The 9,914-nt window shown below is 35.3% G+C and overlaps 1 non-coding gene and 1 pseudogene across 1 annotated transcript; both read right to left on the bottom strand.

Annotated features, from left to right (window-relative positions):
- Positions 1-7,408: 7,408 nt before the first annotated feature.
- LOC103210723 lies at positions 7,409-8,100 on the bottom strand (annotated as a pseudogene).
- A 782-nt stretch (positions 8,101-8,882) lies between these two features.
- LOC122151683 lies at positions 8,883-8,990 on the bottom strand. Its single transcript, XR_006164253.1, has one exon. It is a non-coding gene; the product is annotated as a U6 spliceosomal RNA (small nuclear RNA).
- Between the last annotated feature and the right edge of the window lie 924 nt (positions 8,991-9,914).

The following is a 9,914-nucleotide window of genomic DNA, read 5'->3' as shown; positions in this document are numbered from 1 at the left end:
GATCTGATTCCTGTGCACTCCATCTGGTGAAGTCTACATGTATAGCCACTATTTATGTTGTTGGAAAAAGATATTTCCAATGAATAAGTTGTTGGTCTTGCACAATTCTATCATTAGATCTCTAGCATCATTTCTATCATCAAGTCCTTATTCTCCAACTCCTGGTGACTGTTCTTTCTTTCCAACTTTTGCATTCCAATCACCAGTGATAATCAAAACATCTTGATTTCATGTTTGGTCAATTTCAGACTGGAGAAGTTGGTAAAAATTCTCAATTTCCTCATCTTTGGCTTTGATGTTTGATGCATAAATTTTAATAATAGTAGTATTAAGTGAACTTCCTTGTAGGCATATAGGTATTATCCAATCACTGATAGCATTGTACTTCAGGATAGATCTTGAAATATTATTTGCGATGATGAATGCCATACCATTCCTCTTCAATTTGTCATTCCTGTCATAGTGTATCACATGATTGTCTGATTTAAAATGGGGGAAAAAAAGACAGTCCATTTTTCTCATTAATACTGAGGCTATCAATCTTTATGTGTTCAATTTCATTTTTGACAATTTCTAATTTTCCAAGATTCATACTTCATACCTTTCTTGTTCTGATTATTAATGAATTTTTGCAGTTGTTTCTTTTCATTTTGAGTTGTGCTATATCAGCAACTGGAGGTCCCAAAAGCTTTACTCCATCCACATCTTTGAAGTTGACTCTACTCCTACGAGGCAGCTTTTCTCCAGTAGTATTTTGAGTGCATTCCAACCTGAGGTTCTCATCTTCTGGCATTATATTAGACATTGTTTCAGGGCTATTCATAATGTTTTCCAGTTATATATCAGACAGTATTTCACTGCTATTCATAAAATTTTCACTGTCCAATTCTTTGAGTATTCTCTTGCCCTTCCTTCTTCTGGGTCTATCTTAGTCTGGAAGCTTTGCTGAAACCTGTCTACCATTTGTGACCATACTGGCATTGGTAGTACTGGTGACATAGCCTCCATCCTCTCAGTAACATGCAAGCCACCACTGTAGGGCAAACGGACAGATGAGTGGTGGTGAGTTTAGTTAGAAACTGTTTTTCTCTTAACTGGAATCAAATTCATGTAATACTTACTACATTTGTCATAAGAAACTGGGTTCACCATATGTTTGTCATGTTTTGTCATTGCCTAAACCTGAGTTTTCAGCTGGCCTCACAAACCAGTGAGTTTATTTATTTACGTATTTACTTTCTGTCTGGCTTTGTTCTCAGAGTTTGCTTCTCACCTACATCCTGTGTCTGATTTGTATCAGGTTGGAGGCTATGGCTGGTGTTTTTCATGGGTTATCTTTTCTCTTCCAGGAAAAAAAAAAAAAAAAAAAAAAAACTGTTTCTTTCATTTGTCTTTTGATTTGGAATATAAGTAAGTATTCTGAGACATTTTTATATAAATCAATCTACATTAAAAGTGCACAGAAAAAGAATAGATTGTTTATTTTTATTTATTTAACAAGGTTTAAAGCAGAGAAAATATTTCTAAATTGTTCTTTAAAGGATCCTACAAAGCATACAAAAATAAGATTATTAAAACATAGTATTTTCCTAACTGTATATGGTTAATTGAATTTGATTATAATATTTCTACAAATAATTTACCTTGATCACTTTAATGATAATTCTGATCATTTTCATGATAAAATAAAAATTACAATGAGACACATCTGAAATGAAATTATTATGATTTGAAAGAAAATATAGAGTTTTAAAGAAAATATGTTTCAACAGTAGTTGCATTTTGTCTTATACATACAGATTTAAAACAATTTCTAAACTCTTCAGGTAACTTACTTATATTAAATTGCATAAATATACATATTTATATACATCTTTTTATGCCACAGAGAAAAGATGTATATATTTGAGTCTGTTGATTAATGCATTCACTATTGCCACTTAAAGTGTTGTATTATAAAAGGCATGCAACAAAAAACAAAGTTTAAAAGGTTTATTGAAAAAGGAATTTATTTGATATTATCATAGTTTTTATATATCTGACTAGGTTTGATAGATAATTTATGGAAATTTAAAAAATATCACATAGCAAAAAGTGAGTTTCTTGCTATTATGATAACAAAATTTTCTCTTGATTTCTGGGTTGAAGACTTTGTCACATCCAATTTGGTCATGTTTTCAGAAGCGACCATGCCCTGAAAAAGGATATCATGGTATGCAAAGTAGAGAGTCAGAGAAAAAGGGAAGATGGATGGCTTGATATAGTGGCTGCAAGTATGGTACCAAGCATAGCAAGTTTTGTGAGGATGGTGCAGGACTGGGCAGGGTTTCTTTCTGTTGCACATTGTGTTACTGTGAATCAGAATCAACTCAGTGGCACCTCACTTCCTCACTCACTGCTGTCGAGTCAGATCCTACTCATAGCAACTCCTCCTTGGGTTTAAGAGGTGGTATCACTATGGGAGTAGATTTCCACATCTTCCTTCCAAGGATGGCTGGTGGGTTTGAACTGCTAGCCTTCTAGTTAGCAGTCAAATGCCTTAGACACTATGCTCCTTAGATGGCACCTAACAACAGGAAAAAAAAATAAATATAATAAAATGAAAAGAAAAATATGCAAGTAATTCATAAGGAAATACCCTCAGATTTACCAAAATGGAATAGTCCTTATATTTCATTAAATGTTGAGAATTATATGTTAAAAGTTTTTATAAAATTAGGCAAAAATAGGAAACATATTTTTGAATTGTCCTTTTTCACAAACATACACACATATATTATTGTAGAGAAAATCTAAACCTATTCAACTATGGTTAGAATCTATTCAGATGTTTGGCAAGATAAGTTGATGACACAGGCTGAATTAGACACAGATATGCACATTCAAACAGTAGAGCTAAAACAAACAAATGAGCAAAATAAAAAACACTTGGGGTGCACTAATTGCTTTGGTTTGAAAGAGGCTTAAACAGATATTCCAGCTTGTTGACACTAGGCTTAATTGGATAAATCCTACGTCCCTGTCAGTGGCATCTGTAGAGGGTTATGGGAAGTGTAGACTATATCTCCTGATACTGTCAAAGAGGTTGCCATAAAATTGACCTTAGGGTCTGTGACAACAATAGTGTCCCCCCACCACTTGCCCTACTCCTCTGTCACCAGCCCCAATCCTCTGTCACCTGCCAGTCAGTGTGTAGGTAGATGGGCCACAACACTCACCACTGGGTGAAGGGAAGGGTCATTCCTTGGTCAGTAGGAGAGGGGAGGAGGTGTGGGACCCCAGGGTGTGGGCCTAGGAAGTGCAGGGCTATGTGGCACAGTACTAGTCCCTGTTGGGGGGCAGGTTGTGGCTGGGGTGCTCCACTCACCAGTGGTGTTCACTGGCTAGCCTTGCCTATGGTGGAGTGGTGACCTGATGAGTTACTGCACTTGATGGCACCAACCCTAGTGATGCCAACTTATTATTGTTGTTGTTGTTGTTAAGGAGCTCTGGTAGCATAGTGGCTAAGTCACTTGCCTGCTAACCAGACGGCTGGCGGTTCAAACCCACCAGCCACTCCTCGGAAGGAAGGTTGGGCAATCCTACTTCCGTAGTGATACTGCCTCGAAAACCCAAGGAGGGGTCGCTATGAGTCGGGGCCGACTCGACGGCTTATTATTATAAACTGACAAATGTGTAAACATTAAAGAAAGTATAAAAATTCAACCATGTTTTTTTCCCCCTTTTATATGCCACAGACCTAAGCATTTATAGTAAAGTTTCTCTGTTAGTATATATGGAGTAGCAGACAGTAATGATTTTATTTTTCAAAACTGAAGGTCATATGAATGCTATTTTTGGCTTTTTCTGCTTCTAAATGTTTTCTGTACTTGTAGTTTGGATCTCAAGATGTAAAGAGTTTGGAAGTCATCCAAAAAAGAAAAAAAAGAAAAAAGATGAATAATCTGAAAATCAGCAACTCTTCTTAGATCTACAAGAAAATGGAGGTCTTAGGGAAAACTGCTTCCCCAAAACTGACAGGCTAATACAAAGTTACTAGGAGCAGAAAGCCAGAAGCAGAAACTCGAAGCAGGAGCCGACACTGGCAAAAACTGTAATTAATGAAATACAATGTGGTCTAACTTGAGAGTTAAAATCACTTGGAGGGGACACCTATTATTAGGAAGTTCCCACATTATTAGGGAGTTCCCACATTTTTTTGTTTTACCACCAGAAAACCCACCAAGTTCTTAAAGTGAGATCAGAGAAAAACTCCCCTTGAGATATTGATAGACAAAGGAGAAGAGAAACCATTTTGTCACATGCCTAGGGCCCTCTGTTTTCCTTAGAGAAGCCTACCTCAAAACAAAACAAAACAAAAATCTGTTTCACCAGAGCCTAACGGACTTAGGTGTCACCAAAATCTAATCGACTTGGGGAAAAGGATACAACTAGTCCTAGCCCCTCTGGCCTTTCTATGTCATCTAAGGCAGAGGACAAGAGGTTGATAAGCACTTGAAAAGGTCACATGGACAAAAAATTCATTAAAAGACTTGTCCAAGCGTAAGACTAGAGAATGTTTCCCTTTGTCCCATGCATTTAACAAGGTTCTACTACAGTAACAAGGATTGCATCTAAAAGTAACAACAGCAAAATATGTGATCTATTTAAAAATAATCTCTATGTGAATGCAAAAATGACAGGGGAGACAACATGAAGCACACTCAAAGAAATTTCATCTTCAGATATCACAGCTAATGGTAAACACAGTCTAATTTATAGCTAGATAAATAAAAAATGTCACATTTGAGGACGACCCCAGTTTTTTTGTTGTTATTGTTATATGATACATCATACCTGCTTTTTTAACAAAAACTTTCAATGCATACTAAAGTATGAAAAACAGAGCCTGAAGAGACAGAGCAAACAACAGAACCACATTTACATATGGCAAATATTTTAGAATTAGATAATTAGACTGGGATGGAAAATAATTATGATTAATGTGGTATGGATATTAATGAAAAAAAGTATACAGCATGCCATAGCATATGGGTAATATAAAGAGAGAAATAGACACTCTAGGAAAGAAGTAAAAGGAAAGCTAGAAATAAATTTAGAAATAAATCAGAAATGAGAACTGACCTGATGGAGTCTATAGCAGACTGGGCATGGTGAGGAATAAAATTAGTGGAATTGAAGATATGGCAATAGAAAGCTCTAAAACTAAAAAAATCATAAAGAAATAATATTTATTATTATTATTTTAAAAGTAGAAGAGATGATCCAAATACTCTGGGGAAATTGCAAATGGGGTAGCATCTATATGTATATAATGGTAATACTAGATGGAGAAGAAAACAAGAAAAGAAGAGGAAACATAGTTTAGGGTAATTATGACTTATAAATTTTTTAAATTAATGAAAAATCAAATAGTCCATTCAAGAAATTCAAAGAACACCAAACCAAAATCAAACTCATTGTGACCTCCAGAAAACTTGGATCATCTCTTCTACTTTTAAAATAATAATAAATATTATTTCTTATGATTTTTTTAGTTTTAGAGCTTTCTATTGCCATATCTTCAATTCCACTAATTTTATTCTTCCCCATGCCCAGTCTGCTAAAGACTCCATCAGGTCAGTTCTCATTTCTGATGTATTTCTAAATTTATTTCTAGCACTTCCTTTTAATTAGAGTGTCTATTTCTCTATATATTACCCATCTCCTATGGCATGCTGTATACTTTTTTCATTAATATCCATACCACATTAAACATAGTTATTTTCCATTCCAATCTAATTATCTAATTCTAAAATATTTGCCATATGTAATTGTGGTTCCAAAGGTGGTTTCCAAGGCTGTAAATCTTTATGGGAGCAGACAGCCTCACCTGTCTTCAATGGAGCAGCAGGTGGATTTGAACCAATGACCTTTTGGTTGTCAGTCAAATACGGTAGCCAATAAACCACCAGAGTGCCTTCAGAGAACATCAAGCAGGATTAAGAAACAAAACAAAACAAAACACTATGCCAAGCACATCATTTTAAAACCACAGAAAAATGAAAGGAAAGAAATAAAGCTTGACAAAAGTTAGAACAGGGGTGGCACCTTAGCTACAAAGAAATGAGGATAAGATTTATATTAGACTTCTCTGCAGAAATCATGCAACCAGAGGAGAGTGGAGTAAAATATTTAAAGTGTTAAAACAAAGAAAAAACACAAACCTGGAATTAAGTATTCAGCAAAAACTCCTTAAAAGTGAAAGAAATATGAACAATTTTAATTTTTAAAAAAATGAGAAAATGTGTTGCCAGTACAATATTTCTTTTAGGAAATTCTATAGGTATTCCAGAGATGGAGAAAATGTAAAGACACAGGAAATGAAATGACATGGAAAATGAAAAGACATAGAACATGAAGTTTTTGAGAAGGTAAAAGAAAGCCTTTTTTTTCATATTTTTAATTCACATAATAGATAAATATTTGCAGAAATATCAATAATAACAATGTATCAGATGATTAAATCCCTTTTTTTTAATGTAATATATGATGATATTGTTGTTAGTTGTCATCAAGTTGGCTCTCATCCATAGTGGCCTTATGTATAACAGAATGAAACATTGCCCATTTCTTTGTGAGACTCTATCTCATAGTTTGGCCATGTTATCAGGAGATACCATACCTTGGAGAAGAGCATCAGGCTTGGTAAAAACAATGCAATTCAGTGGACTGTCATCAAGTTGGATCTGACTCACAGCAACCCCTCCTTGGGTTTCTGAAGCATATCACAGTGGAAATAGATTGCTCAACTTTCCTTCCCAGGAGTGGCTGGTGGGTTTGAACCACCAGCTTTCTGGTCAGTAGTCAAATAAATACCTTAGGCATTATGCCACCAGAGCTCCTATCAGACATGATAGAGGGGCAGATAAAATGAGGGAGACCCTCAATGACATACGTTGACACAGCAACTGCAACAATATATTTAAGCATGGCAATGATTGTGAGGATGGTGGAGGATTGCCCAATGCTGCATTTGGTTGTAGATAGGGTTGCTATAAGACAGAAGTGACTTGATGACACCTAACAGCAACAACATGCCATCATTATGATCAGTGACATGTTTAGACCATTACTGTGCTAGTGTTTCAATCCATCTCATGGAGAATTTCTTTTATTTTTGTGGTCTCCCCTTTTTTGACAGCTGGATGTCATTTTCTAGCAATTGGTCTTTCCTTAATATTAGTCCTAAATAAATGAGCTGAAATCTTTCCATTCTGTGTCTGTGGAACATTCTGGCTGTACTGACTTTATCTAACATTGATTCTTGTAGCAGTCCAAAATAATTTCATTTTTCTTCATGAACATGAGAGTTTGGACACATTTTTTTTTTTTTTAATAGTAACAGTAGGGTTTATTGAGCTGTGCCTTAGTACAGACACTGGGGCTTGCCTATGGTACTCTTGATGTACACAGCCTGGACATTCTGCCAATTCTTCTTTAGCAGTGACACCAAAAGGTTGACAGCCAAGTGAATTTTGTAAACAAGTTCATCATCTGTCATTTTCACATGGCCGACAGCCACTGCCAGACACAACACCTTCTTCATATGGAACTTAACAGTGGACTTCACTTCATTTGTTTGGCCACCATGTTCTAATTGTGGGTAAGGAAGGACAACAACCAGGAAGGGTATTTGCTAGCCTTATTTATGCCCAGTCCCAGGATCCATGGCATCTGCTTGATCAGGGACTCAGAGGCCAAAAAGGCATTATACTTCTTGGCCAGCTTTTGACCACTTTTTTTTTCTTTTTGAGGTTTTTCAGTGCTTCGATGTTCATGTGAGGAATATTTACAGTCTTGGCTTCCTCACAGTGCTGTTGGTCCCCAAAGATACACACAGAGAACTTGGGGCGGTGGGTGGACTTAAGCCTGATAGTGCGTGGAAATCGTTTGGCTTTCTGAGGTTCATAGTTCTTCAAGCTTATCTGAAACTACTGTTTCCAAAAACTTCTGGCACTTGTGCTGATTCCCATGCAAGACTTCTCACACTGCCTTGCAGAGAATGTCATGAGAGACTTTGAGACTCACGGTTCCTACTGCCGCGGTAACCGGAAAAGACTGAATGCAGCAATTGCTTTTCCTCCATTCTCATTATTTACCTTTTGCTTTCATGTGAGGAGACTGAAAAGTCCATGGCTTAGACCAGATACAACTATGTCATCGAAATGACTTCTTTGCTTTTTAAACATAAAGAGTAAACTTTTGCAGCACACTTTCTCAATATAATACATTGTTTGATTTCTTGTCTTGCTTTCCATGGGTAATGATTGCTGACCCCAGTAGAATTACATTATTGACAAATTTAATTGCTTCTTCATTTTCATGATGTTGTTTATCGGTTCATTTGTGAAGTTTTCCTTCTTTCTTTTCTTCTTCTTCTTCTTCTTATAATTATTATTATTATACATTCAAGTGTAATCCATAGTGAATTTTTTATCTTCATGTATATGTGCTTTAAGTTGTCTTCATGTTTGGCATGCCAGGTTGTGTCAGCTGCATATCACAAGTTGTTAGTGAATCTTTCTTCAGTCTTTTTCCTTTATTCTTCTTAACATATTTTTTCCTCTCAGATCATTTTTTTAACAGGGTGAATAAGCAAAGTAAAAGATACAACCCTGCTTCATTCCTTTTCCTATTTGAACCACGCATTATCCCCTTGTTCTGTTCAAAAAACTGCCTAATCATCCATGTACAGATTTACATAAGCACAATTAAGCATATGAAATTTCCATTCTTCACAATGTAATACATAATTTATTATAATTCACTCAATCAAGAAATAAGTATCTGTCTAATATTCTTGCTTTGGGCCAAGATTCATCTGATAAGACATTGATATCTTCTTCATTTTTTTTTTCCATGAATTTGCATGTCATCCTTACTCAGGGGTTACAATAATCTTCTATGTATTGTTCCAATTTTAGTATATGTGCAACCAAAGTGAGCACTGTTTCATATCCTTTTCTGGATCCAGCTTGAACTTCTGGCCATTCCCTGTCAATTTACATTGTTCTAATTATCTTCAAAAGATTTTTGTTAACATGCAATGTTAATGATATTGTTTGATAATTTCTGTATTTCATTTGCTTGCCTTTCTGGTGTGGGCATGAATATGGATCTCTTCTACTCAGTTGTCCAAGTAGCTGTCATTCAAATTTCTTTATATAGATAAGTAACAACTTTCAGTGTTGCATCCATTTTTTGAAATATTTTAGTTGATCAATTACTAAAACCTTGTTTTTCACCAATTCCTTTAGTGCAGCTTGAATTTCTTCCATCAGTACCAGTGGTTCTTCTTAATATAGTAATTCTTGAAATGGTTGAAGGTCAACCAGTTCTTTTTGGTATAATGATTCTACCTTCCTTTAATCTTCTTTTGATGCTTCTTGAATTGTTCATGTTTTTTACCCAAAGAATTCTTCATGATTGCAACCTGTGGCTTGAATTTCCTTTTCAGTTCTTTCAGTATTAGAAATGCTGATTGAGTTTTTTTCTTTTGATTTTATAATACCATGTTTCTGTACATTCCATTATAATATGTTATTTGTCTTCTCAAGCTATTGTTTGGAAACTTTTTTTCATTTATTTTCCTTCATCCTTTCTTCTGTTCCCAGTAGTTACTTGGCACATAAGAGCAAGTCCAGAAACTATCCTGATACCCATTTTGGTCTTTTTCATGTCTCTTGCCTTTGTAATGATATTTTAATTTCTTCATGTGTGATGTCCTTCCAAATTTCTCACAACCGATACCTCAAAAAGATCATGGGACTAAGTTTAAAATGAAAAAAATGTGAAGTTTCTAGAAATTTATGTAGTAGAAAATCTATGTGACTTTTGATTTTGCAATACATTTTTAGTTACAAAACCATAAT

The sequence above is a fragment of the Orycteropus afer genome, unplaced genomic scaffold (genome assembly GCF_000298275.1).
Source record: "Orycteropus afer afer isolate SDZICR_OR568_19922 unplaced genomic scaffold, OryAfe1.0 scaffold00646, whole genome shotgun sequence".
Taxonomy (NCBI): Eukaryota; Metazoa; Chordata; class Mammalia; order Tubulidentata; family Orycteropodidae; genus Orycteropus; species Orycteropus afer.
This window is presented reverse-complemented; position numbering and strand designations above follow the sequence as displayed.